The sequence below is a fragment of the Dromiciops gliroides genome, chromosome 6, assembly GCF_019393635.1.
Source record: "Dromiciops gliroides isolate mDroGli1 chromosome 6, mDroGli1.pri, whole genome shotgun sequence".
In the NCBI taxonomy this organism is placed as follows: domain Eukaryota; kingdom Metazoa; phylum Chordata; class Mammalia; order Microbiotheria; family Microbiotheriidae; genus Dromiciops; species Dromiciops gliroides.
The window spans coordinates 30435187-30457574 of NC_057866.1; the positions used below are offsets into that span (position 1 = coordinate 30435187).

The 22388-nt window shown below is 39.8% G+C and overlaps 1 protein-coding gene across 11 annotated transcripts in view; it reads left to right on the top strand.

Annotated features, from left to right (window-relative positions):
- The window catches only part of LRRC4C (leucine rich repeat containing 4C), a 1453400-nt gene that overhangs the window by 1344045 nt on the left and 86967 nt on the right, over positions 1 to 22388 (top strand). The gene's annotated exons all lie outside the window — the stretch shown is intronic.

The window sequence follows — 22388 nt, forward strand, 5'->3', positions numbered from 1 at the left end:
ACTGGAGAAACTATGAGCTGTTGAATTGTGTTGAAACTTCTGTTGGCTGGAATCTGGGCCTACTTTGCAGCAGTCACTTCTAACCACAGATTGGCGTTAACCCAACATAGTAGATCTTCGTTTTGGACAATTGCTTAACCCATGATTGATCTACTTTAGGCCAGTAAGGACATCAGAACTTTCCTCAGGGGACCTGAGATGACTCCTGCCCAAACTATAAATTTGATATATTAGTTGAACCAAAGGATAGACTCCCCTTTTCATCAGAGACATATTCTCTCTCGATCTGAGCTCACGGAAACTTGATCTTGGGTCTTGCATTGATGTTTGTGTAGATTCTGTATGAATATAGAGAGGAGGAAATAAGCATTGATGATTCATATAGAATTTGATGATCCTATACAGGAATCATAAGAATAAGAGCAGGAAAGGACTTAAACTCTCTAAGCATCTATTCCAAACTCCTCATTTTCTAAAGAAGGAAACCGAGGTTCAGAGAGGGTATGTGACATGAAAAAAGACAAACAGGAAGTGTCAGAGCAATCACATGCAGTTTACAAATGCAGTAGAAATTTCATCTAATTTCAAATAGTTTTTTTTCTTTCTTTGTACAAACCAATGCATCATTAGACAACTGTGTGAGTAAGGAGGAGGGCAACTTGTAAAGTGAGAGCAAAGGGAAGCCAATTAATCAATGGTATTCATCCATGCCTATGCCAAGTCTTCTTTGGGTGTGTCATAGAACACTCATCCAGTCTACGGGAAGGCATGGATTCCTTCTCTGATGGGCCACTGCCCTTGCTTCCTGGTTGTTTCTGAATCATTTTGGCTTTCTATACCCAGAGAAATAAACCTTTAGAACTTTGAGCTCTGAAGAGACCTTCTATCTCCTGGGAGAACAATCTGGATTCATCTCCATACATTGAACCAACATGGAGAGGACCACAAGTCCTCTTAGGTGAACCTTATCAGTAGTTGTAATGTCATTTCTTCAGGGCAATTTATGAAATACATGCTATACACAGAGTATAGAATGAAGTGCTGGGAATTCAAAGGCAACAATTTCTGCCCTCAAGCAGTTTAAACTCTACTGCCTACATGTGTTTTGGGGGGCAAATAATGGGGGTGGGGATGTACATAGATGAATAAATGTACAGTATATGTGTAAGAGTGGGGGGTCAATTGAGTTTAATAACCCCTCCCCACTTTAGGTAATTAAAAAGATACTATGCCTTGATACCTTTAGTAAGTGAGAACACCTTTATTGAATCAATCTGTGAATATTCTATGTAGGTGAGAACACCTCAAATGAATCAACAATTGAAGGCATTTCCACTAAATTCTACAATATTTATATTCAGATAGTTGGGGAGATTATTCATATCCTATGGAGATCTTTTGTAAAATGTGTAAGCTATTTTAAAATTTAGAGTTCCAAGATCTGACAACTTAGTGGTAGAAACCATCCTAAGTCAAAGCCTTGAGAAGAAATTGCTTAAAGAGGGAGAATATTTTGGCCTCCTCCATTCAGCTGAAGGAGAAGAAAACCTTGTGAACTTTGGAAGCTCAGATAATTTACACTTTTTCATTGGCATCCTAGCTGTGCCCACAGGACAGCAGTGACAGGCAGCAGTGTCAGCTTCAAGAGCAAAGAATAGGTTAGACACATTGAAGAAAGAGAGCCTCAAGATACTACAAGAAGCCAATTAAAAAAAAAAAAAGCTATACCATATGAGGAACTTCATAAGTAACCCTTTAAAGAGAAAATAGATATTCAGCAACCAAGAGCTGTGAATTACCCCTTTGTCGTATGTACTGTCTGAGCTTGAATTCACTTCCCATGAGACTTTGTATGTACTGGTCGGAGAATCAGTTACATTTTTCAGGTGTTTGCCCCAAGTATTCTTACAATACCAACCTATCTAATGCCATCCTTTCTAAAAGCTTCTTTTTGTTTGTTTTTGTTTTTGTTTTGTTTTGTTTTGGGTTTTTTTTTTTGTTTTTTCGTTTTTGTTTTTTTGCAGGGCAATGAGGGTTAAATGACTTGCCCGGGGTCACACAGCTAGTAAGTGTCAAGTGAGGCCGGATTTGAACTCAGGTCCTCCTGAATCCAGGGCCAGTACTTTATCCACTGCACCACCTAACTGCCCTCTAAAAGCTTCTTAAACCCAGCTTACTAATTTATATCAACTGATAGTTATGTGTGAAGCACACCAGTGGGGGCTCATGAGACCCCAGACAGCCCCTCAGTATCCCAGTACCAGTTGCCCTCAGAAGACCCAACATTGCCAGCATGAGTGAAAGCTGAGATAGTAGTAGCTACAAAGCCTGTAGTACACATACAAAGGGAATACCAAGTATTCTTTAAGAGATCAGAAGTGCTAACCCTTGGGGGAATAAGGGGAGGCTTCACATAGGAGATGGAATTTCAGCTGGTTGTTGAATGGTGCCACAAATTGTAAAACATGGAAAGAATAGGGGGCAGCTAGGTGGCTCAGTGGATAAAGCACCAGCCCTGCCGTGGATTCAGGAGGACCTGAGTTCAAATGTGACCTCAGACACTTGATACTTACTAGCTGTGTGACTCTGGGCAAGTCACTTAACCCTTATTGCCCCATAAATAAAATTAAATAAAATTTAAATAAAATAAATAAAAAATAAAATGGAAAAAATACTAGCTCTAGATATGGAGAACCTGCTTTCAAATCCTACCTCTGAAGCTGTGTGACCTTGAGCAAGTCACTTGCTCACTTGAGAAAGACACATCAGTTTCATCATCTGTAAAATGAAGGGTTGAAATAGGTTGCCTTTTTGTTATTTTCTTTATACAGACTGGTGATCCTGTTATCCTGGTGATCCTGTTATTCTGGGAGGGAGAGGATTCCAAACAATGGGTTCAGAGAGGAGTGGAAGGTTGGAAGTCATAGTCTCTAGGGGAAATGAAATGTTGAGTGGGAGAGAAGAGAGCAAGGAAGCCACTTTGACTAGAAATGTCTCAGCTAAGAACCTGGATCCCAGTTAGAGATTCTGGCTGAAGTAATTTCTTTAAAAATGGGGAAGGTTGGGGGCAGCTAGGTGGTGCAGTGGATAGAGCACCAGCCCTGAATTCAGGAGGATTTGAGTTCAAATCCGACCTCAGACACTTAACAATTACTAGCTGTGTGACCCTGGGCAAGTCACTTAACCCCAATTGCCTCACTAATAAAAAATATTACTAAAAGCAAAGGAAAAATCCAGACAATATATCAGAAAGAACTGGATATGGGAGAGATCACTTTGAGCTTGGTGGAATCAGGGATCTGGGGGCTAGAGAGATTCAAAGACAGAATTAGGGAAGACTTCACCCCCAAAAAAAATAGGGAAGGTGGAAGCACAGGGAGAGAAAGGAAAAGAGGGAGAATTCTTCTTTGATGAAGGCTGTACATTTGCTTTGGAATCACTAAGCAAGAAGTGGCACCCCAAGAGATTCTTCGTTCCTAAGCAGGATTTGCATGATAATCCTTTAACAAGGGGAATTTCTCTTCCTCTTTTCTCCTTTCTTTGAACAAAACTGATCAAACTCATTACTCTGTTTTCACTGAGGAGGCCATGTTCCCCTACCCATGCACCCTTTTCCCTCTCTGCTTTTCTAAAGCTGTGCTAATCCCTCTCTCTTTCTGCTCTTTGCCCCTTTGGGGCTCCCCCATTAAGAGTCCCTTAGCGGGTTCTCTTTCAGCTCTGCCTGTCAAACGTAGTCTTTTTCTGCTCTCCTAACATTTCCTGACCCTGCTTGTGTTGGCTTGCTTGTGCTCAGCCCGGGGTTCCCTCTCCCCCCACTTCCCCCACACGCTCCCAGTCACTTTGTTTCTTAGTTCCCCAGGAGAATTGTAGGCCCCTTAGTATTCAACCAGCCTAGTCCAGTTCAGAAAGTTGGCTTTTATTTCTTTTCTTGAATTTCCAGCAGGGATTTTCTACCAATTTGTGAATCTTAGGGTTTGGCTCAGCTGGATTAATCAATCTAATGAATTGTACTGAGGCGGTGTGAGCAATCATCTTAGTTTTTAGGTATGTCTGGGCTGGAGTAAGTGGTTAACCTGTAGCACTTCCAAGGGTTGCAGTTCCTATGTCTAGCTGGACTTGTTTTGCTAGATTGTTGCATCCTGGATGTCAGCTTGGTGCAAGGGCTGGGCAGTGGCCTTAGAATCAGAAAGACCTAAATTCCAAGTTCTTTTTGTGGGTTGTGTGACCTTGGGTACTTAGGTAAGAAGCACAGGCAAGACTCAGATCAGGTGACAGTTGGCATTGACAGAGGGAGTTTGCTTAATGTGAATACTCCATACCAATGAAACGATGGGTATAGTTTAAAAAGTTAAAAAAAAATAAAAATAAGACTACTACACGTTACCCAGAGAGCCATTATTGATTAGTCACAAGAGGGTGATGGTAGAAAGCTTTGGACCATCCTATAAATTTTCTAGTTTCATGAAGATGGTATGTTTATACATTGTCTTTATCAAAACATTCGTTTCATATGCTTTGCATGATTGCACATACATAACATATATCAAACTGCTGACTCATGGAGGAGGGAGATGATTTGGAGCGCATCATTTTTAAAAATTCAGGTTAATTTTTTTCTACTTTAACTGGGGAAAAAAAAATTTAAGAGACATTTCTTTCAGACCCAGAAAAGGAAATTTGTACCACCAAAATCCTTGCCATATTCCTTCCAATGGTTCAACATCAGAAATAGATATGATTTTGTTATGGAAATAACACTAAAGAAAAGCTGCATTGACACTGTCTCCTAAGAACCACTGTACTTTTTCTATGTGACATGCAATTGAACCCATCTATGTGGAATTTTCTCTATTAAAATGTGAGCTAATTTTAGGATCAGGGACTGTTTACCTTTGCTATTTGTATCCCCAGAGCTTAACACAGTGCATGGAATATAATATTCACTTAATCATTTTTCTTTTCATTTAAAGTAATCCAAACACTACACCTCTGGAGATGCGAAAGTGGATGGGTCCAGGAGAAGGGTGTTACAGCAATGGCACCCTGGGGGGGGGGCGTGGGAGTGGGGGGGTAAAGTTTGGGACTGGATAAGTAGACGTGGATCTTCTTTGTAGTTCAGGCCAGTAGAGGACTTTGAGATATAGGGAATGAAGACAGTGGTGTCCCACCTGCTCTGGAGAGGAAGGATGCATAATCTAAAATGTTGGTGTTCTGTGACAAAATCTTCTCCCTTCTTTCTCCCCTCCCCCTTCCTCCTTCCTCCTTCCCTTTCCCTCACCCCCTTCTTCCTCCCCTCCCCCTCCTCCTTCCTCTTTCCCTTTTCCTCTCCTCCTTTTCTCCTCCCCTCCCCTTCCTACTTCCCTTTCCCTCACCCCCTTCTTCCTCCCCTCCCCCTCCTCCTTCCTCCTTCCCTTTCCCTCTCCCCTTTCTTCCTCCCCTCCCTCCTGCTTCTTCATCTTTTCCCTTCCCCCTCTCCCATCCCCTTCTTCACTCTCTCTTCTCTCCTCTCTACCTACCCAGCCACCAGCTTCTGTTCTCCATTTCTTATAACCAGCTGGAGTTTTGATACTGTGGCTTCTCCCTCTATCAGCCCAGACCAGTCTCTACAATTTAAATGATCTTCAAGAATTTCAATACCTGAAAAATGTATCCCTTTGTAACCAACCCTGCTAGTGAACTTCTCTAAATTGAAGTAGGTCAATCATCTAATGGCAAAATGACGCATTTTCCAGCTTGGTAAGGGATACCAAAGTGTGTTTGTTCCCAGTTGGTCTTTCCTCTAGGAGTCAAGGTTAATATTAGGGTTCTGGTGCTAGACCTGAATTAATACTTCTGGGTATGTGACCATGAATGAGACATTTCCTAGACATGTCTCGACTGGACAGGTACTAGCCCAGCACTCTATCCACTGTGTCCCCTAGCTGCTCCTAATGAGTTAATAGAATAGCTAGGACTCGGGCAGTCAGTCAATTAGTACTTATGAAGCACCAGTACTATGTGTTAGGCACTGTATTCAGTGCCAGGGAAATTAAGAAAAGCAAACAAAACAAAACAAAACAAAACAAACAGAAACCCAGTCCTTCCCCTCAACGAGGTCACAATCTAATGGAGAAGACAACGTTCCAACAGCTATGCAGGAAGAAGATATATACAAGATAAATTGGGAGTACTCTCAAAGGAAAGGCGCTGAGATATGGCCGGCTGAGAAAGGCTTCTTGCAGCAGGCAAGTCTTTTTTGGAGACTTAAAGGAAGACAGGAGACAGAAATGAGGAGGAAAAGCATTCCAAACATGGGAGATAGCAAGCAAAAAGGCTCATAGTTACTAGATAAGACCGTGGTACCATGGTTAAGGACCATCCAGGAGGCCAGTGTCCCACCTCCTGACTCTGAGCTCACTGTTTTCCCTCTGACAACTTACTTACCTTTCCTGCTGTTCCTCCCTATGATCTCTGCTCTATTTTATTATATATTCAATTGCTGGTAAAACTTCACTCTAGATTCTTTGCGGTCTTAAAATCTCCAAACAGTTTTCTTTTAATCTTAGAGTTGATCATCTCTCTGTTCTGCTGCTGATCTTTTTCTATTTTGTGTTCTTGGGTCTGCACATCAGACATCAAAGAGGAAAGCTGTCTTTTATTATATTTATTCCATGTTGCTCATTGCAACCTATAATTACAAGCCAACCCTTTGAAAAAAGACAGCTTGTTTGCCTGAAGGTTGAACTCCCTTCCTGTCGGAAGACAGATAGAAATCAACATATTTCCTTACTCTGGCTCACAAAGTTGGGGAGGAGGGATGAAATTCAATTTCTCATATATTTACAAAGTCTTCATTATAAGAAACTGTCTTAAGCATCTGGGGATGTGAAACTATATACTTTCTGACCTTACGAATGAGACTAAATTCCTATTTTCTGGCCCCACAGTAGCAGGGAACCTAATCAATGCCTCTTTTCCCAACCTTTCCCAGAGCCCTGATGTAGAACTACATTTGTTGGAGTTTGTCAGTGTAGGTCAGGCCCTACAATATGTTGATGCCCCATGAGTTTGGAAAAGACTACATTAGGCAGTGTAGGCAATCTTGCTCCTTTGTCTTTGCCTCATCTATAAAATGGAAATGATGTGCAGGTTTCCCCACAGAATCATAGGATCATAGATTTAGAGTTGGAAGGAACCTTTTCTTTATTATTTTTATTTTTTATTTTTTGCAGGGTAATGAAGGTTAAGTGACTTGCCCAGGGTCACACAGCTAGTAAGTGTCAAGTGTCTGAGGCCAGATTTGAACTCAGGTCCTCCTGAATCCAGGACTGGTGCTTTATCCACTGAGCCACCCAACTGACCCCTGTGACTAGTTTTAGACACCACACTTAAGGAATGGCATTAGCAAGCTGGAGGACATCTAGAGGGAGACAGGGGATGGTGAAGAATTTCAAGAGAATGACACATGAGGACCCACTGAAGGAATTGGAGATGTTCACTTTGGAGAAGAGAACATTCAGAGGGTGGGGCATGATAGCTGTTTTCAGATATCTTATGGATCATCACCTGGAAAGACCATAGACTTATTTTCTTTCCTTCTAGAGAGTAGGACTAGCATGAATAGGTAGAAGCTAAGAAGAAACAAAATATAAGTTCGTTATGCGAAAAAAAAAAACAAAACACCTTGAAGTAAGAGCTATCCCAAAGTGGAATGACCAGTGTTGGTAAATAATGGTTTCCCACTTTGTTGGGGGTCTTTAGGAAACAGTTGAATGACCAGTGGTCAGTTGTGTTGTAGATGCATTTTTAATTTTCTTCTTTTACATCCACCACAGAGATCTCTTCCCATTCTGAAATTCTGTGATTTGTTGTTGTTGTTGTTGTTGTTGTTGTTGTTGTTACGACTGGAATGACTCCACCTGCTAGAGAGTTACTCTAGGAAAGCTCTGCCATGAGGAGAAGGCTTCTGAGAGCAAGCTATGTGGTCAGTTCCTTGGCATCAGGAAGTGACGTTTGCTCGTGGGTACTGTATGTCAAAGCTACCAGCCAATCAACTAGAGGGCCTCCCATTTCTGGGAGGAGGACACAAAGTAGAAAGTGGACACTGGTGGAGGGGTTCTTCCTCTTTTGGTTCCTGATCTCCCCATGGTGGGTTGTTGAATGATGGGGTCTCTTAGAAATAGTTAAATTTTTACTTTTCTCTCTGGTCCTAATGCTCTTTAATAAATACTTAAACACTTAAATACTCTTGCTAAAGCTTAGAATTTATTGGCGACCACTCATTAGATTTTAGATAATATAGCTAGAATTTTATCCCCTTACATTGTTTAGTCATTTCAGTCATATCCTACTCATTGTGACCCCATTTGAGGTTTTCTTGTCAGTACCATTTCCTTCTCATGCTCATTTACACATGAGGAACTGAGGCAAACAGGGTTAAGGGGTTTGCCCAGAGTCACACAGCTAGTAAGAATCTGAGGCTGGATTTGAACTCAGGAAGATGTCTTCCTGACTTCAGACCCAACACTGTTTCCACTGTGGCACATAGATACCCCAATTCTGTGGTTAGAGGTAGAAAAATTCCTAAAGCTAGGCTGTCCAATCCTGGATCAGTCATTTGTAAATCAGAAATTATGTGCTAAAGATGGATTTCATGCAAAAATCTACAAAAGAGAAAGATGGGGGCTGGAGGAAAGGGGGGGAAAGGGGAGTGAAGGAAAGTAACAAGAACACTAAACCTGAATTCAAGGACCTGGGTTCAGATCTTGTCTCTGATACATAATAAGCCTGAATACTTTACCTCCCTGAGTATTAATATTCTTATCTGTAAAATGGGCATAATGATTTTTGAACTATCTTCCTCATAGGATTGTTATCTAGGAATGATTTTATACATTTTAAAGGGCTTTTCATGAAAATAAATGGTACTTACTATGTTAAATCTGTGAATTATGCTTGACTTTATATAGTTCTCTCTCACAGGAAAACTACATGTTGAAAGTGAAACTTCTGCCTTCATTGCAGCTGATTAATAAATAAAAATGTTAGCGTTTCCACAAATATTTTTGTATTTCATAAATAATTATAAGGGCAGTAACCCACATTTCCATCATGCTTTAGGGTTTCTGATGCACTTTGATCCCACCCCTATGAATAATGCAAATATAATTAGATTCAATTTACAGAAAAAGAAACTGAGCTGAGTGAGAAATATTAAGCTACATGCCCATCGTCCCACAGCTAGTATATCTTAGAGTTGGAATTCAACCATAGGCAATGATTTCAAGTCTGACATTTTCTACAATACCATAGTAGTAGTAGTGGTGGTGGTAGTAGTAGTAGTAGTAGTAGTAGCAATAGTAGCAGTAGTAGCAGTAACAATAACAATAATAGTGATGATCATCATAATAATAGCTATTATTTTAGAAAATTTGAAAATTCATAAAGTGATTGCATCAAACTTGAGAATTTGTTGCTATTATTATCCCCATTTTACCTTGGGCAAAATGGGGCAGACAGAGGTTAAATGACTTGCCTAGAGTATTTCTCCTACCTTGTGTATCTTATTATTGGAATTCAAATGAAAACTTAATGATTTCAAGTCTGGCAGTCTTTCACTTACACCAGGATAATGCTAATAACAATGACAACCACCATGATAATAGCATTTAAATAGAGCTTTAAGGATTGCAAATGATTTTACAAATATCTCATTTGAGCTTCACTACAAAACTAGGAAATAACTGCTATTGTTATTTCCTTTTAAAATTATCAGTGAGAAAACTTTGGTTATGTCACTTTCTCAGAGTCACAAAGCTAGTAAGTGTCCAAGGATGGATTTGAATTTAGGTCTTCCCAATTCCAGGTACAGCATCACTCTAACCACTATCCCATCCAGCTATTCTTAGGCTTTTGTTACTTTTCACATGATAAAACAGAAAACTTCTGGGCTAGAAGGGAACTGAGAAGTCTTATGAACCAACATCCCATGTTTTCCAGATAAAGGAACTAAGGCTCTACAAAGGGAAATTAAGATGCTTAATTTAATACTTGAAAACAGGCTAAGGATCACTTTCCCTTCTAAGATCAACAATCGAAGCAAAGGCCTTTTGTTAAATAATCACAGTGGTGCCTAATGCAGCTATTGGCTATTTTTTTTTCTCAACTCTGTGGACCCTTTGGCAGACAAAGCATTGCCTGAAGACCTTGGTTCAAATTTGACCTCTGCTACTTTCTACCTATCTGACTTTGGGCAAGTTACTTTACTTCTCTGGGACTCAGTTTCCCCCATTTGTAAAATGAGAGGTTTGGACAAGATGAGCTCTAAATTCTGTAGTTCTAAATTATATACACATCAGCTAGAATGTTGCTAATAACACCATTCATTATAGAAGAAAATTCAATCTTTGATCAGCTCATCAAAACCGGTTTCTTGCTAAAATATCAAAAATCCTTACAACAAATAAATCTGGCATCAAAGCAAAAGCCATTACAATGCAAAGATTGTTTGACAAAGAGAGAGAGGAGACTTGGGTTTGAATTCTGCCTCTTATAGGGCAGCTAGGTGGTGATGTGGATAGAGTGCCAGGCCTGGAGTCAGAAAGACCTGAGCAAGTGTTCAAATTTCTGTAATCCCATTTGAGGTTTTCTTGGCAAAGATACTGGAGTGGGTTGCATTTCCTTGTCTAGCTCATTTGAGAGATGAGGAAACTGAGGCAAAAAGGGTTAAGTGACTTGCCCAAGATCACCCAGCTATTAAGTGTCTGAAACTGAATTTGAACTCAGGAAGATGGGTCTTCCTAACTCCAAGGCTAGCACTCTAGCCCCTACCACATTTTAGGAAGGATATTGATAAGATGGAATGTCTTCCAGGGAGGATAAGCCCCATCCAGTTCATGCAATGTGAGAAACAACTGAAGGACTTGGAAATGTAGGTCTCAAGAAGTCTCAGCGGGGCCTAGAAGCTGTCTTCAGTGATCCAAAGGGTAGTCATCTGGAAGAGAGATTATACCTGACCTCTTTGGCCCCAGAGGGCTGAGCTAGGAGCCATGGTGGAAGATGGCTAGAGTTAAATTTAGGCTTTTATTCAGGATAAAACTTAAGAACAATTAGAGCTCCCCAGAAGTGCCATGGGCTGCTTTAGCAGGTAACAGAGCCCTGCTTCCCACCCCCCCACACACCCCAACTGTAAGCCTTCAGACCATGGCTGGATTTTGTAGAGATGATACTTGTTCAGAGATGGGTTGGAGTGAACAGCTCCTGGGGTCCCTACCAGCTCTGAAATTCTTTGATTCTGTGACATGATTATGTTCATGTCTATGCAAGCCAAGTTAAGTGGAGGGTTGTGGGTGAGTTGGAGCATTGTAGCTAGCTTTTCTGGATCAATTAGGAAATAACAGTGATTGTCCTCCATAGCATGAGTTTGTTAGCCTAAATGAGCCGGAAAACTGTTCCAATTTTCTGCTTCACTTGGTCAGTGTAGACAGTCTTTGGCTTTTATTATGATGGCACTTAAAGTATTTCCCTGGTATCAAAAGCAAGATTTCCACAATATAGCTCCTATTTTATTTACTTTTGCTCATTGAAATACTTCATTTCTGTATCCAAATCAATCTATTAGTACAAACAGCAAAGGAAGGGAAAGAATTCATTTCAGGGAAATTGACTGGTTTGCACATAGATTTAGCTTATTTATGAACTTATCAACATGTTCCCTAATGCACACTGACTTCTTTTCATAGAGTATAAGTATATCAGGGCTTATAGGAACTGTGTGTACATCAGAGGGAATTTATTCACCGTGAAGATAACCATCATCATTTCTTTCACTCATGTGTGCAGGTGTTTGTTTCTTGTTACTCTTTGTCCTCATCCATCCACTCTTCCTTCCCTCTGGTCTCAGAAGATGAATTGCTCCTTCTTTCCAAGTCAAAGCCCTCTCCCTGTGTATATGTCCTTGATCCCAAGTTCTCCTGTGTTCTCTGTTCAGTTGTTTTTCAGTTGTGACTGACTCTTTGTGACCCCATTTGGTATTTTGTTGGCAGAGATACTGGAGTGATTTGTAATTTCCTTCTCCAGCTCATTTGACATATGAGGAAACTGAGGCAAATAGAGTTAAATGACCTGCCTAGGGTCACACAGTTAGTAAATAGCTGAGGCCAGATTTGAACTCAGGAAAATGTGTCTTCTTGACTTCAGGCATAACGCTCTATCCACTATGCCATATGTTCTTGGTAGCTTAGCTCTACAGATCAACCTCTCAGTTCTTCATGCTTTCCCTCTCAGCCATCTCCTCATCCCTTATCTTACTTATATATGGAAAATCTCTCTTTTTACAAAACAAAACCTCCTTGCCTTGACCATATCACTCCCCAAACTAGCATTTATTTCTGTCCTTCCAAAATTCTAGGAGAACAAAACAGGATTCTCCTTTATAATGTGTCATTTGACAAGATATAATTGAAGAGCTCTCTTCACTATCCTTAATGTCTCTGTTATTGCCATGCTGGTGACTTTTGGATTTTATTCAATGGTGTTCCTTCTGAGCCCCTATTTAACAATTGCCTTGTAAAATTATCATTGACTGACTGATTGATTGATTAATTGATTGATTGGTTAACCACTGCTGACTTCTTGATACTTCCTCTTTCACTCTTCACTCTCGTGGTTCTGTTTTTCCAACTTCTTCTATATTTTCTTCAGTGGTCCATCTTCCTCCTTCTTCCCCTTAGATATGGATGCCATCCTTGACCCTGTTCCCTTCCCTCTTTAAAGATCCTCTCTCTTCCTTGGTGATCTCATCCATTTCCAAAGCTTTAAATAACACTACTCTGAATATCACTCCCAAATTTATATCTCTGCCTCCTAACCTTTCTTTGGAGCCCTGAGTGCTATATTACCAACTGTCTGCTGATGGTTTCTACCTGAATGTGTTATAGGATCATAGATGGAGATTTGGAAGAGACCCCAGAGACCATCATTTTATTTTGTAGATGTGAACACTGGAGCCAAGAGAGGTTAAGTGACTTGCTCAAATTCACATAGATAGTAAGAGGCAGATATCAAATTTGAGCTGAGGTTCTTTGACTCCAAAATCGATAACTCCTTTGCACTAAATTTCCTCAACATCTCAACTGTATCATGTTTAAAAGTGAACACATCATTTCTCACCCTACCAAACTTCCCTCTTACTTTACCTTGTGTCTTTCTGTTGGTTACCCCACCATCTTCAAAGTATGTGCCCTCAAAAGCTAAGGGTCACCATCGCTTTTCATCACTGTTTCCCAATACAGTCAGTTTCTAATTTTTCCCAATTCTGGTTCCTGCAAAACTTTTTTTTTTAACCATTAGTTTCCTCTTTTCAATTTTTAAAGTATCTAGTTCAGGCACTAATCACCACATTACTGGCCTAATGTGGTAGTTTCTCAATTGGTTATATGATGTCCTCTTCTCTATCAATCCATTTTCTGGACTATTAGCAAAACAAAACAAAAAAAACAACCAAACAAACAAAAAACATTCCTTAATAAAGGGTTCCTGTGACAACACTCCTCTGTTCTAAAACCTTTCATGTTTAATTATTACCCACAGGGTAAAATTCTAACTTCGTAGTCTAGCATTCAATATCCTTTATAATTTGGTTCCAACTTACATGTCCAGCCTTCTCTCATATTATTTCCCTTTATATATATTTCAACCAAAGTAAACTGCTCACCACTCACCCATCCACCCAGCAATCTACCGCTTTCATCTTCCTGCTGTCCGTCTGTGTCCTTGTCACCCTACCTACGTTCATATCACATCCCATTCCTATAAGAGTCATTCTCTTCACACTACTCCCATCTCGACTTGATAACATCTTTCCAGCCTTAACTCATGTTGCTTCATTGGTAAAGTCTTCCCTAATTCTGTCTTTGAATCTCTCTAGCCCCCAGATCCCTGATTCCACCAAGCTCAAAGTGATCTCTCACATATTCAGTTCTTTCTGATATATTGTCTAGATTTTTCCTTTGCTTTTAGTAACATTTTTTTATTAGTGAGGCAATTGGGGTTAAGTGACTTGCCCAGGGTCATACAGCTAGTAAGTGTTAAGTGTCTGAGGCCAGATTTGAACTCAGGTACTCCTGACTCCAAGGCCGGTGCTTTATCCATTGTGCCACCTAGCTGTCCCTGCTTTTAGTAACATTTTAATATGCATTACTTTGGGTTTTGTATTCTCTTATCACCTTGTTTGTGCCTTATTTCATTTTTATACCCCCATGTCTAGTTCATAATAAATGTTTGTTGAATTAAATTTACATAATGGACTTCTGGACAGCTGGGTGGCACAGTCAGTAGAATGCCTGGCTTGGAATCAAGAAGACTCATCTTCCTGAGTTCAAATCCAGCCTCAGACACTTCCTAGTGATGTGACTATGGGCAAGTCACTTTGCCTGGTTTACTTCACTTTCATTATCTGTAAAATGAGGGGGAGAAGGAATGGCAAACCACTGCAGTATTTATGCCAAAAAAAAGCAAATGGGGCCATGAAGATTTAGACACCACTGGGAAAAAAATAACAACAACAACAACAACAAAATGACTGGGCAACAACAGCAATGGGCTTCCATCTAGGGCTAAATCCAATAGATGCAGGTGTGAGGCATTCGTATGATAGGATTGTGAGAGATGAGGGCACAAAAGAAAAGGACATATGGCAGGCTGTTTGTCTGGCCTTCACATACATGTACATAGAAATGGAGTGACAGGGCCATGGCATGAATTACTTTTTCTTACTGACTTTCCTCCTCAAATGGCCCAAAGTCCTATATTAAGTGGTGATCCTTACTGTATTTCAGTGCCTCAATGAAAACATGGGTGAATTCTAGCCTTGGGAAGGAAATAGCTAAGTCTGGGTTCTGTTACTTTTAGGAAGTCATTTAGCTCTCTGTGCCATAGGTTCCTGATCTGTTTAGCAAGTGTAGTAGTGTTGTAGCTATGATAGAATGCAAAGAGTACTGGGTTTGGAGTTGGAAGACTTTGTTCAGATTCTCCCTTTAACATTCACTGTGTGATCTTGGGTAAATCCCTTCCCTTTGATAAGATCATAGACTTAGAGGTTAAAGGGACCTTGGATGTCATCAAATCCAACCTCTTCCTCTTACAGATAAGGAAAAATATACACAGAGAAGTTAAGTGATTTGCCCAAGGTCACACAACTAGTAAATGTCTGAAGCAAGATTTGAAACCAAGATCTGCTTGACTTTGGGTCTCTCTAATACCCCACGCTGTGTACATTTCCTCCTATGCAAAATGGAGAATTCACATCGGCTGTTTTTAAGACTCTCTCCAGCTCTAATAATCCCGATAATAACTGAAATTTAAATAGTGTCTTAGGGTTTGTAAAATGCTTCACATGCATTCTCATTTGGTCAGCACAATAACTCACTGAGGTAAACAGCATAAGTATTATTATCTCCTTTTCTCAGAGAAGGAATCTGGGACTCAGAGTGCCTGTAGTCATCCAGCCAGAATAAGGTAGAGCGAGGATAAAATTCATGTTTCCCAGGTCCAATATGCCTTTCATTGTACCATCCTGCCTAGGATTCTATGAATCTGTCTCACAGGGCTGTTGTGAGGACCAAATTAGATAATAGATGTGAAAGCCTTTTTAAAAATTGAAAAGCATCATTACAAATATGAGATATTATTAGGTTTGATTTGAGGACCATCTCCCTGTCTGCCTGCAATGCTTGCTTTTTAGTATCATCCATTAAGGTCCTTCTGAAAACATGTGTTTTTGACTAGGTTAAGAAGGTATTAGTCTCCCTGAAGAGAGCTAAAACATGAACATTGGCTCATTTATCCTATTAATTCATTATTACCCTGCCAGAAGCATGCCCAAGAGATTGTGGTAGAGGATGCTTTGAAGAGGATGAGGAAGAAGCTATGTGGTGCATAGTGGAAAGAATGTTGACTCTATGTCAGAAGGCCTAGGTTCATATCCTTCCTTTTGCTGTAACCTTGGATATGTCAAGTCACTTGGCATGTCAGTTTTCTTGCCTATAAAATGGAATTGAATAAAAGAAAAGGAATTCTAAAGAATGTAGAAACTGATGCATGTCATCCATCTTCCAACAGTAAGATTATGTAATCAAGGAGCAGAATGAGACACATTCTTGGACATGGCCAGCACAGGCATTTGTTTTCCCTGACTGGATATTTGGTGTGTGTGTGTGTGTGTGTGTGTATGTGTGTGTGTGTGTGTGTGTGTGTGTGCGCACGTGCGCACACATGCATGAGAGATAGACAGAGAGGGAATAAATGCTTGTTAAATAAAAGATTCAAAAAACAGAGTTGGACAAAATGTCCTATCAATTTTCTTCCTGTTCTAGATATGTGATCTTATGTTCATAAAAGAAAGTTAGAGAGTGTGGGAAGCTATCTACGTCCTATTGGATAACTGTGATGGCATATTCCAGATAGATGGGTGGCAGCAGAACCTCTGTGTACCTGCAGAATAAATGTGAGACTACATTTAGGCAAATTGTGAACTAAGATTTTTCATTTCAGGGGAAAGCCTTTAAGAAATGCTATGGGGGTAAATAGCATGGGGTGTCCCCTCAAGCCAACTATGTTAGCAAATGAATTTGGGTGGATGCAGCAGGAAATACAAGTACTCCCTGGATAGTGGCACATAACTAAAGGGGACTTTGTGACAGTTTTTTCTAAACCACTGAAGAAGTGTGAGTGTTCTCAGGACCCTCTAAATAGGGGTAACCTTGGGCAATGTCCTGATTGCCTCATCCTAGTTACAGCTTTGCGTTGAGTGATCTGCTACTCTCTCATCATCTCCTGACTCTCTGAATTGACTTTGATTCATGTTTGCCATTTTTAATTGAGTGCCAAGTGTGTGTTTGGTCCCTACCAAGGACAATAGTTGCAAGGGGCTCCTTGGAGGCATGATGGGGAAAAAAAACCCAGTTGAGATATTTGTGATCTCCAAGGTTAAGAAAGCATGCCTGGAAACCTGAATGCGTTTGTCACTCATTTTTATGGTTTCTGAGCCATGTGGTGAGACTTTGAATCATCTTGCCATAGCTTGTGGTTTCCATGAGCCCAAAGCCTCATAGTTATAAGTTCTGAAATACGGTCAAGGTGTTGTCTCCAGTGATTCCCTGAAGCAGTTGCCTTGACTATGACATTTCCCCTTTGTGGGAAAAAGCATGGGCTTTTTTCCAAGTCCTCAGCCTCAGGATTCCATTTATTACAAAAATAGTTCAGGAAACCAAAATTGCACACAGAATTCACTTAAATGTGACTTAGCTCATAGTCCTGAGTTGGGTTTTGTGTAGACACTGCATTTTCAGCTGTATAATTTCAGCAGTTCAACCCCATCTCCCACCCCTCCACACCCCAGAAGATGGAAGGAATGGTTTTTGCATTTCCTGTGCCTAGCACAGTTGGCCTGTACTTGTGAGGCAATGGGAACGTAAATACAAAGAGTAAAGGAAGGGCCTGTTCAGGAAGACAGCCAAGATGGTGATGGATCTAACCTGTGAGGTTTAATAAGAGAGATTAAGGGTATTGAATTTGTAAAGAAGAATTGCAAGGCCCATGTTAGTATCATCTTCAGGTATCTGAAGGTCAGTCTCATGCAAGAGGATTCAGATCTCTTCTGTTTGACTTCAGAGAGAATATTGAAGTGAACAGCCTCCCCCCAAAAAGTGTCTGAACTGGGATTGGAAGCTGCATCTTCTGATTCCAAACCCAGTGTTGTTGTTTTTTCCAAGACATTATTCTAACAGGTTTCTTATCTACCTCCTAAGGCTGCTGTGAGTTTCAAATTTGATAATAAAATATCAGCTCTCATACCCATGGGCACCACCCTTAATAATATATTTTATATAGAAGCACTCAAATAATTGCTGTCCTTAATCATTTCAAATATTTGTAACTGAGAGATTGCTTCATCACAATTCACAAAACCACAGAATCTGAATTCTGGGAAAGTTGTCAGAAGTTACCTACTTCCCCCTATAAGTGCCTGAGAATATCCACTGTATAGGCCATCAGTGATCATACAATCTTGGGGGGGACACCCTTTCCTATGCTTACTTCTCTAATACTCGCAGGATCTCAGAGTTGGAAGGGATCCCTATGGCCCTCTATTCTAAATCATACCTGAACAAACAACATACCTGACACATGGTCTCCCACCCTTTGCTCTGAGATCTTAAAGACTAAGTTGGCATTCACTGTTTCCCAAGGCAGCATGTTCCACTTCGGAGGATCTCAATTGTTAGATTCTGTGTTCCTTGATCTCAATCCCAAATTTCCCTCTTTTTAACTTCTGCCTATTTCCACCAAGGTCATGTTATCATAAGACTGGTGTGTAATTTAAGATTCTAAATGTGGATTCTAATCTGTTCCCCCACTTTTGGGGGAAACTGACTAAAATCACTGATAAAACGAGTTTAGGTTTTTAAGGGTTTATTGGAAAATAGAAAGAAAAAGATTGAGAACAGAATTCCAACAGCCTGGCATTCCTATCTTTCCTCAAGTTTCCTGTGAAGTCCTCTGCCGCCACCACCATCAAGTCAGGAACCCAAAAAAGCCCCAGAGCTTTCCACGCAGGCTCCCTTTCCTCTTTCCCGTCTCCTCCCAGACCATAGGAGGCTCCTCAAGTTGATTGGCTGGTAGCCTTGATAGACAAGCCCCCATGAGCAAACGTCATTTCCTGATGCCAAGGAAAAGCCACAATGCCTCTGAGGCATTTTCCTCATGGTGGAGCTTTCCCACAGCAAGTATCCAGTAGGTGACATCATTCCAATCATTACAGTCCCCCCTTTTGTTCCTCAAGAAACAAAATGTTTCCTTGACGGAACAGTAAAAAGAATATAATAACTATTGCTAACTAATAATATGTGAACAACAATATAGAAAAGGAAGAGAGGAAAGTTTTGTCTAGAGGGGCGATTTTTTTTTTTGTCCTCATGAACCGACACTTTGACATTAGTCTTGCAAAGGGAGAGCCTCTGCAGAGGGTACATGTTACAGATGATGTATATTATAACAGAAAAGAGATAGTAAAAACTAACAAAACAAAACAGTTCATATAGAGTCTCTGATTTCTCTTGTCTTCTTGAAGTGGCAAGATGTCATTAGGAGGAAGCTGGATTCTGGTCTGGAAAACTGGATTCTGGACTCTGGTCTGGAAAGCTGGATTCTGGACTCTGGTCTGGAAAGCTGGATTATCTTCTTTAACTGTTTGAATTGCTGTATTTTTACTAAACCTTAGCATAGCATTGTCAATGATCAAATTAATAAATTCCATTACATTCCCTCCTTTATATCCTTAGACTTCTAATAGAGGGTTGAGGTAGTTATGCAATCTGTAACACTTTTTACCACCATGTGTCTGGATCAAAGTCAAATTTAGTATGTGTTCATGACACCTGAAAATGTTATGGAAAGGTTATCATACCATATCTCATGGTTCCGAGACAACCAGTGATTGTGCTAGGCCACAGGTGAGTTCAACTGAGTGAGATAAAAAAGATAAATAAGTTCAGTTAAATTAGGTTAAATTAGGAGGGAGAGAGGATGAATACTGGACTGTGCCTAGTAATTGTGCTGTACATAGTCACCATCATAAGCAAACCATGGACTTACTTATACCTGCCTCTCCTTTTGTTGCACATATATTCTCTCCAGGGCCTGCATCAGAGTTCACAGCAAGTTAGTCTCTGAAATGATAAGTTTCCATACTTCCAAAATCTCATTAATTTCACCAAAGACAGTATGATGGTAAAAATGCATGCTATGCTGCATAACTGAGAATATATTAGTGATATATACAATAATTCCAAACCATACCCAGAGTATAATGACATATAAATAATAAATGAATGTAAATAGCTGATTATATTAGACATTATTACATAATCTTCTTTTAGCAAGTAAACCACATCATCTTATACATGAATTCCCTAGTATAACAGTAGCAGATACTTAAAGTGGTGATTAATTTATCAAAAAGAAATAAGACTTCAATTAGCAAGATTCAATATTCAGTGTTTTCAGTGAGGTATCAAGCAGTAGGGTTCAATAATCCTTTCTGGTCTTTTTTAGTTAAACAGAACAACATAAAAGAGAAAGGAGGAAAAAAAACTCATTAGAACTCATGGTTCTCTCAAAAAGAAAGAGTAAAAAAAAAAGAATTATGGTAGTTTCTGAGGCCCGATGGCCTCACCCAGAGCATATACTTAAAATGTCTTTGAAAAGTCACTTAGTTTACAAAATTTAGTTTTAAAGAAAAGCAAAAGAAACAAAAGTCAAAAAACAAAGCAAAACCAAAAACCAAAAATAAAAAGCAAAAGATTCGCTAAGCACCCTTTTGTGCTCTTAAAGAACTTAAAGGTGTGGTGAATTCCAGGTCTTTTTAGTGACTTTCAAAAATCAAAACAAAAAACAAAAAGGATTAAAAAAAAATAGGTATAGGGTAGGGAAAGGGTGGGGGAAATTGAGGTGGGCCAGAAAACTAGGCCATGTGCTTCAAGTGCTTTTGCCTGTAGAAGGAAATGCTTGTTAAATTTTAAGGTGGACCAGAGAAATCATCACTTCCAATTTTCAGATGTTACAGATGAGGTAACAGACAGGAGTGAGGAAAGGAAAAATGTCTTGCCCATCTTCATATAGGGAACATCAAATAGAAATGAAAGCCAGGTCGTCCTGTCTGCAAGTCCATTTGTTTGTCCACTAAAGCATGCCACCTCATTGTCAGTCAGAAAACATTTATTTTGTCAAGAAGCTGTTCTCTTTATGGTGGAAAAAAATTGGAAATCAGGGAAATGCTCATCAATTGAGGAATGGCTAAACATGTTGTGCAATACGAATGTAATGAAATACTATTGTGGTATAAGAGTTGATGAGCAGGTAGATTTCAGAAATACCTGGAAAGACTTAAGTGAACTGATAATGAGTGAAGTGAGCAGAAACAGGAGAAAAGTGTACACGGTAACAGGAGCGTTGTGCAATGATCATCTGTGATAGGCCTAGCTCTTCTTAGCAATACAGTGATCCAAGACAATTCCAAAGGACTTCTGATAGAAAATGCTCTCCACGTCCAGAAAAAGAACTGTGGACTCTGAATGCAGATTTAAACATATTGTTTCTACTTGTCATTTTTTTTCTTTTTTGAGGTTTTCCATTTTGTTCTGATTTTTTTTTCACAACATGACTAATATGGAAATATAGTTAATGTGATTGTATATTATATAACCGTTATCGGATTGCTTTCTGTCTTGGGGAAGGGGAAGGGAAGGGAAAGAGGGAGAAAAATGTGGAACTCAAAATCTTATAAAAACAAATGTTGGGGAGGGGGTGGCTATGTGGCACAGTGGATAGAGCACTGGCCCTGGAGTCAGGAGGACCTGAGTTCAAATCCGGCCTCAGACACTTAACACTTAGTAGCTGTTTGACCCTGGGCAAGTCACTTAACCACAATTGTCTCACCAAAAATAAATAAATAAAATAAAATTTTTAAAAAGCAAATGTTGAGAACTATCTTTACATGTAACTAGAAAAAAATAAAATTCTTTTATGAATTAAAAAAAAGAACTATGCTATGCTCTGAGGATTGAAAGGCAAAAAAAAAAATCCCCCATTTTCAAGGGATTTACATTCTAAGGGAGTAGACACACCATGTAGATAACTATGTATAGAACAAAAATATACAGTGTAAAATGGAGATAATCTCAGCAGGAAGGCACTCATTGCTAAAGGAGTTTTGGTCTGAGGAGAGTTGGATTTTTTATTAGATTATGGGGATCTTCAATATTAATAGAATTGCTATCTCTTAACTCACTTCACATTGGTATCTGCACCCTTCTGACTGGAACTAAAGGCAATGAACTCTGGCCCTTTAAAGAAGCCATGGAAGCAATAGTGCCTTCCAACAGAGGAATGATTGGATTTGCCAGGAACATCTGTACTGTGTGTGTGTGTGTGTGTGTGTGCGCTAATTCACAAGGGCCATATTGAGCATGATAGTGTTGGGGCTTTCCCCAAGGGACCTCTCTGGGGCCTAGAAACCAAATAAATTCTCACTTAAATGTGCTTATTTTTATAATGATTTGCAAAGAAAAGAATTGGGAGGGAGGGCTAGTGAAGCAAATAGATTGTTTCCTAATTAATACAGTAACTTCCAATCAAGGAAACCTTTTTGTTGGAGAGGCCACTCTGCTCTTGTCACAGGCCTCTCAGACAGAGAGGCAACTGGAGAGATATTCGAGAAATACCTTTCAGCATCCTTGGTCATGTCTTTTTCCTTTGAGTGACATGCTCAATAACGTTTCCCCATCAAACTGGCATGAATCCTTGCATCTGAATTCCTAAACCATTCCTTTAATGTGATCATGGGACTAGTC